The sequence below is a fragment of the Chaetura pelagica genome, unplaced genomic scaffold (genome assembly GCF_000747805.2).
Source record: "Chaetura pelagica isolate M959 unplaced genomic scaffold, ChaPel_1.0 scaffold493, whole genome shotgun sequence".
NCBI lineage: Eukaryota > Metazoa > Chordata > Aves > Apodiformes > Apodidae > Chaetura > Chaetura pelagica.
In genome coordinates this window covers 553,284-560,314 of record NW_009952696.1, presented here as the reverse complement: position 1 = coordinate 560,314, position 7,031 = coordinate 553,284, and positions in this window count along the sequence as shown.

Here is a 7,031-nt window from a genome sequence, read left to right as displayed (position 1 = left end):
AAGAAAGCAAATTTAAAATGCTCATAATTCCATTCAGTTGCTGGCTAACGTTTTAGCTGCTGTGGATGTAGTTACATTTCAGTTTGTGTGTTAGGTCTAACAAGCTGGACTCTGATCACTGAAAACCATTCCAATTTGGATAACAATTCTCTTTAAATTTAGCACCTCTCACTATAAAATGTTTTAAGTTTCTGGAAACACTTGATCTGGTAATACAGGTTTTGTAACAGAGGCTGCAATTTGATGTGCTGTGTTTGTGCCTCCCTCTAGTCTTAAGCTGCTGTTGTCAAAGACGTGAGAGGAAACCTACAGAAATGCAAAGCTTGTTCTGCAGCCTCATTAATTTATTTTACAGGGTATTCAGTAGCTTATTCAGTTAAAACAAGTCATACAGCATTTTTTGGTCATTATGTTGTTAAGAAGCTCACATCCCTTTCTTACTGACACTTCCTTTTGTCCTTTTTTTAAAGCTCCTTGCACCCTTCCTGCCCAGCCAAGAAATGTGTTTTTCTCTTTAGTTCACAGGAGATTTTCCAGTGGCAGAACTATTCTTTCCATTAATTGGTTTGGTTGTGCAGCCTTTAATGGTCCAAGCATTATTCAGATAAAGCACTGTACATTCTCTTTGCTTTTGCCAAAAATGAAAAACAAAACCCCACCAAACCTTGAAGACCCAAACCAAAAGACTCCTTTCTGTCCTGTCTCAGCTCATGGAGTTACCCTAGGGCTGTTTTAACCAAGAATTACTTTGACCATTGATTGAATGTGTAGCCATTGTAGGACAAAAAAGCTGTCATAAAAAAAATGTAGACAAAATGTGTGGCCATCTGACGGTGTTTGTTGGGCAGATCTTCTGTGAGAGAGTTGTATGTCCTCTTTTTTTTTTAATTGAAATGTTTTGGGTTGTTTGTTTTTGTTTTGTTTTGTTTTCCAAATATATGTGTGTGTTTTATTTTGCTTAATTTAAATGAAGTCTTGTGGTTTTTAATTTTATTTGTTTTCCTTTTTGGGCAAAGGGCATCTGATGAGCTGGGTGAGGTTCTCTCAAGGTTAAGTGGATTTCCCCAAGGTGTGTCTTTTTTTAACAAAAGCTTAAAATCTGTATATGAATTGATTTAGGAATTAATTTAGACATATAGGCTGCCATTTGTGACAGCAGTATATTCTGAAATGTCTCATAGATATCTATTTTTGAATAAAGAGGGTGTCGTTGAATAGTAGTGGCTTTACTTTATTCCATCAGGCAGGTGTTGCCCTGGCACACCGTGGGTTTTGTTGGGGGATTTTGCCCTTGGAAGTGGGAAGCAGTGGAGTCTCATGGGACTGTGTTGAGGCACAGCCACCCCTTCCTGACAGCTTAGGAGCCAAATCAATTTGCAGTGTTCTTGGGCTGTTACTGCAATGAACAAAAATGAAAAATGCCCCCCTGCACCAGCTTCTGGCTGGAGGGGCACAAGGTACAGAAGACCAGCTTCTTAACTGATTTAGGTTGTAAGGGGGACATGTAAATTGACATTCTTAAAGAAAACAAAGATAAGCCAAATCTGAAAGCCAGGAGCGTGGCTTTCCAGTACAAGCATCAAAAGCTGCTGCTCCAGCAGGATCTCTGATCTGCATCTCGAGGCCTTTCTGCTTCTGGGGGGGGGGGGTGTCTTCACTGGGGTTCATCTTCTTAGAGGTTTTGGGCATGCTCAGGGATTCTTCAATTAACCACTCTGCAGTGGTCTCTTTGGGCAAACAGTCATTGTTTCATATGCCTTGGAGGGGATCTGTAAGGCTGCTTGCATTTTTATTCCAATGTACAAGAGGCTGTACCTAGTGCTGCTTTCACAGGGGTTTGATGTGCAGCCCTGGGTGAGCAGGAGGGAGGCTGCTGGGATCCCTCCAGTGAAAAGCCACCTTTGAATTGTGTTTGTAGCAATTGGAGGGAGGTTTTCAAAGGCAGAAAAGGTGACTAGGTACTGGGTGTCCTTTCTTGACTTTGACAATCAGAGGGGTTTTGTTTTGTTTTTAAGAACTGAAGCAAACGCCCCTGAAAACCACTTGTCACCTGGGCAGCTTTCTGTGCAGTGAACTGCATTGGCGTGTCCTGCCACTGCAGCTGGTGCTGTGCTACAGACTCAGCTCAGACCAGGTGTTGATATGTTCTCTGGTCAGTTCTAAACTTGATGTACATTTATCTTTAAGATTAGACAGAAAAGGTGTAAAATGCACCTGATGAGACATCGCGGCAGACGAGGGGCTGTGGCGGAGCGAGGCTGGGACACCTGTTTGCCAGGGATTTCATGTGCTCTTGGGGCAATGCCACAGGAATCTGCTGCCTTTTCCCTGTTTGATCTTCGTGACAGTTTGTAAGGTTGGGGCCCACCAAGTTTCTGAGGACTAGACGTGCTTTGGAGGTTTTGGGATAAACAAGCAAGGAAAAAGAGCCAGGAGAACTGGGAAGCTTTGGAAGCCTTGGCAGCTACTGCAGTGCAATGATAGTGTGTTGGCACTGAAGTGTTGTTTTTGTACCATCTTAGAGAGCAAATTCTTGTCTCCACAGCCAAGTAAATGGGAAGTGAAGTTTGCATCTGTGGTGTACAAAGCAGAGGGATAAAAATGTTCCTGTTAAAATACAGCAAGAGTCTCAAACTGAAAGCTTTGTGGTGGCTTCACAGTGCAGGAGGCTGGTCGGACAGTGGGAAGGGTTGAGGGAAGAAGGAGGCTGGCTTGGTTGAGCAGCACCTGATTTGGAAAGGTTTGATATTCCTGCAGATTTGGATTTTGCAGCTTCCTGCTGCTGCAAGAGGCTGGAGGAGCAGGGGTGCCTGCCAGGCCATGGGAGCCCTGGGGAGGGTCCTGCTCAGGGCTTCACCAGCAAGCCCAGGAGAAAATAAGCTTCTTTAAGGGATTATATTGTGAAAGCAAGGTCTTGTGGAAAGAGGATTGGAAGGAAATGGGTGTGAATTACAACATAAATGCCTTTGTGTCTTCCAGAGAGCTGCTGCAGCCTTTCCCTTCTTCCTTGTCCTCTTTTTCCACTTGCAGGAATGGTGTGAAAAGTCTGCTGGAAGGCAGAGTAGATTGAAAATAGTTTGGGGGGGGATCTGTGCTCCTGGCTTTGAAATGCCCAGTGCAAGGATGGAGAGGGTGGGAGGGAGGGTGTGGAGATGGGCCTGACCTGGGGAGGGGGGCAGCAGTGGAACATGCCCCGAGTCCTGTGCTTGGCGTCTCCTTGTTGCTGAACTGCTCATCTTCTGCCACATGGATCAGCAAGGCAGCCATTCCATGGAGATGATGAGACATCTGCCACTCTAATCACCACAGCAGATGACAAACATCTCCCCTGCTGCAGTCATCAAATATGGTTTTGGAGCTACTTTTGTGCTGGCCAGAAAATGGAGGCAGAATTGTGCATTAATACAGGACACCCAGTTGTGTTCTCCCTGAACCTGCCATATGTATATCTGGCAGAGTTCACTAGGAAACATTTTTCTTCACCTAAAACTGTCTAAGTGTCTTCAGTTTTTCTAATGCTCTGGGGTGAGGAAAACTTAGTATTTGTCTTGGGAAACTGAGCATCTTCAGACAGATCTTTTGTTGTGCTCAGCCACACTGCCAGCAGCAGCAGCAGGAAACCCCAGATCTCCTGGGGCTGTGGAGCTTTGACTGCTGCGTGTTTGGGGAGGAACCTGGTGGCAGAACTGCTGCAGATCCCTTGACCAGAGGTGGCAGCAAGCTGCTGGGGACACTGCTCACCTGTCCCCAGGTGGGCAGGGGAGCTCCAGGGGAGAGGGTTCCTGCTATGCAGCCCTGGCAGGGAGATGTTGATCCAAGGTAAGGGAGGGCTTTGGGCACAGCTGTGCCTGGCCAGCAGCCAGCAGCCAGGGACAGGCCCTGGGCAGCCCACCTGAGCCTGGATGCTCAGGATTGACTGCAAATAGTGTGCCCCTGTTTCCCTCCGTGCAGGGATTGATGTTGCAGCCTGGCCAGGGCACTGTGGTACCGTGTGGTGCTGCTGGGATGCATCAGTGTGAGGATCAGAATAAATCACAAGCAGATTGAGGGTTTTTCTTTGCTATCTGGGAAGAGACAAGCAGTTGACTGACACCATGCCCCTCTGCTGCAAGCACCTGGCAGGCTCTTACCAGTCTCCTTACTGGTTTGTCTGCGGGAGTCCAGCCTGGGCAGGATGAGACTGAAGCCCCTGGGCTGGGCTGGTGGGCTGCTCCCTCCTGAGGGTGCCTGGAGGGGTCAGGCAGCACAGAAAGGCTGTTGGAATTGTGACTCCACTTGGTGGCCATGCTGAAAGAAGTGTCTCCATGGTGTTTATTGCACCTGCCATGGTCTTGGAAAAGTGGGATGGCTTCCCATGGGAGCTTTGGCCAGCAGGGAGTTCCGATGTGTCTTTCACTCCCTGCTGGCTGGTGCCTCAGTGAGTTGGTTCAGTGAGTGTAAAAACATGTCTGTGTGTGAGGAAAAGGAGGGGGAGCTTTGGAGAGGTGCTGGGATTTGAAAATCCCACAGAATTGGACTTTTTTGTGCTCTGATTTATGGCAGTTTGTTCTAGTCTCGATCCATCAATGAAGGTAAGTTAAAGGTCCTCAATTCTAAAATGAGTTTGCAGCCACTTCTTGGCAGGTCGGCATCCCTGGCGAGCTGAGCTGCACCAGCAGCCTCTCCTTCCTTTGGCTCTTGGGCTGATGCTGAATTGCAGATCCTCTGTGCAATTGATGCTGTAAATATTTGACTTATAATTTATTGCAAGAGTGCCAGAGTCTCACAGATGTGGCACAGGGATGTGTGTGGGGAGGGAGTCCCCAGGCTGTGGTGGCTGATGGTGCCTGTTGTGCCCACAGTCCTTAAAGGGTGACTAAGAGGGTGTGTGGGGCAAACACCTGTGGGCTTGGCAGAGGTGCCTGAATTAATTAATCAGGGTCCTCAAACGGGCTGGGAGCAGGGGGTGGTGGTTGGATAATGGGAGAGAAACCAGCCCCAAAGAGCTGAACCCCAGAGCCCAGCCAGGAGGCAGCCACTGGAGCCTCACGAGCCCGTTTCTCCTGGCAGCAGCTTTGCTCTGCCAAGCCTCAGATGGATGGGAGTGACCTTCAGAAATAGCTGTGCTAATGTTTATTTTATCAGGACCCAGCTTCGAACCAGAGGAGCTGCCGGTTATTTTTAAACCAGGCATTGAGCAGCTTGAAGCCTGGCTCAGCAGAGCTGCGTGTAACAAATGCTCTTTAAAGCAGGGCTGTGCATCATGGCTGGTTCCCGACAGGGGAGGCAGCGCTGGGTTCCTGCTGTTAACTCCTTCAGGCACTGCTGGGGCTCTCGAGCTCCTGGGGCTTGTCTGGGGGGTTGATGCTGCCCGAGCTGGGGGCTGTGGTCCCCACCACTCGCCCTCCTGCCTGCATGAGGAGGGGAGAATCTTCATCACCTTCTCTCCTGGAGCTCTGGTCCTGTTCACACACTGCCAGCCGGGCACTCCCAGTTCCTGTGCTCCTCAGCCCTCCTGTAGGATGGACCCTGCATCCCCACCCCAGCCCTGCGGTGGTCCCAGCCCCAGCTGTGTGTTCTGGTTGCATTTGAGCAACGAGGGATAGAGAGATGTGGTTAAACATCCACAAGGTGAGGGGAGAAGGATCATGTGGCCATCCTGGAGGGTTGGCTTGAAAGGTTTTGTAGGTCAAGTGACCTGCAGCAGGCAGAGCCTGGGGCAGGAGCCAGGATGGAGCAGGGGCAGCTCCTGCCTGTCCTCCCTGGGGGTGAGCAAAGTGCTGGGATGATGGTGTGGACCCTTGGGATTGGCTGGCAGCACATGGAGGGTTTATGTCATCTTAAACATAAACAAAGTGAAGCTGGAGGACGGACTGTCCTGGGTCAGAAATGCTCCCAGCTCCCCATCCACCCTGGATCATGGAGGGATGGGAAACTCCCACCACAGCCACGGGCAGTGTCAGGGTGACTGGGACCAGCTGGGTGCCAGCTCACTGAGTGGGGTCACTATGTGCTGTCCCCCAGCTGGGGTGGGCTGCCAGCATCCCCTTTGCCCGGGGATGTAGGAAAACTGGCTGCAGCAGGAGGCCACTGGGTCTGTAACAGCTTTTCTGGTGCTCGTGTACAGGTTCCCACGGTGCTTGTGGGGAGAGCGGGAGGGCCGTGTCCTGGCGTGGGAAGCACTTATCTTCAGAAGGGCCCTGACCCCTGCTCCAGGCTTGACACAAATTTTCTCCCTCCTCCCACACCCCCGGGCTCAGCCTCCCCTTCTCCCTCACTTCCAGGTTGGGTTTCTCCCGTGGGCAGCCCCAGCAGGAGCCTGGCCATGCAAAATCTGTTCATTTCCTCAATGGGCTTCCTCTCCTGTGAGAGCTGCTGGTGCCTCTGCTCAGGAAGGATGCTCAAGGAGAGCCAGCATGGCTTTAAAAGTGAAAAACAGTTTTTATTCAGTGCTTGCATAGTTAAATCATGTCAAGGTAATGTCCCATCGCTCACTGCAGAGCGTTTGCAGTGACAGGAATGGTTATTAAAGCAAGCATGCTGCTTTACCTGTGCAGGAGGGTTATATGCAGTGTGTATTTATATAGCTATAAATAGATGGATGTTGGGGATGGATATGGTGCATAAACAGATTTTGCCCCGTGTACAATCTTTACTGAATTGCATTCAGAGAGCGGTAATGGCGCGGGTGAGCAGGGCTGAGCTGTGATCAGTGCTGGAGGTTTTGCTGCTTGGTTTGGAAAATCTGCCGTGGCCGGGGCTGCAGGAAGGGGAGGGGGCTGGGCCGTGCCCGGGGGTCCCTCTGCACCCGGGCTGGGGGACACGCAGGAAGGGGACGTCACCCGTGGGGGTGAGGGAAAGGAGGCGAAGCGAGTGGCTGCCCTCGGGAGCTCCCGAACGGCTCCAGCTCCTCTCCCCGTCCCCTCTCTCCTGTCCCCGCTGTCGCTGCTCCCCCCGCAGCACCGGGCGCTCCCGGGGGGGCTCGGGGGCTCCGGCCGCGCTGCCCGGAGCGGGTGCGGGGCAGCGCCCCCCGAGGGGAGGGGGGGACAGGG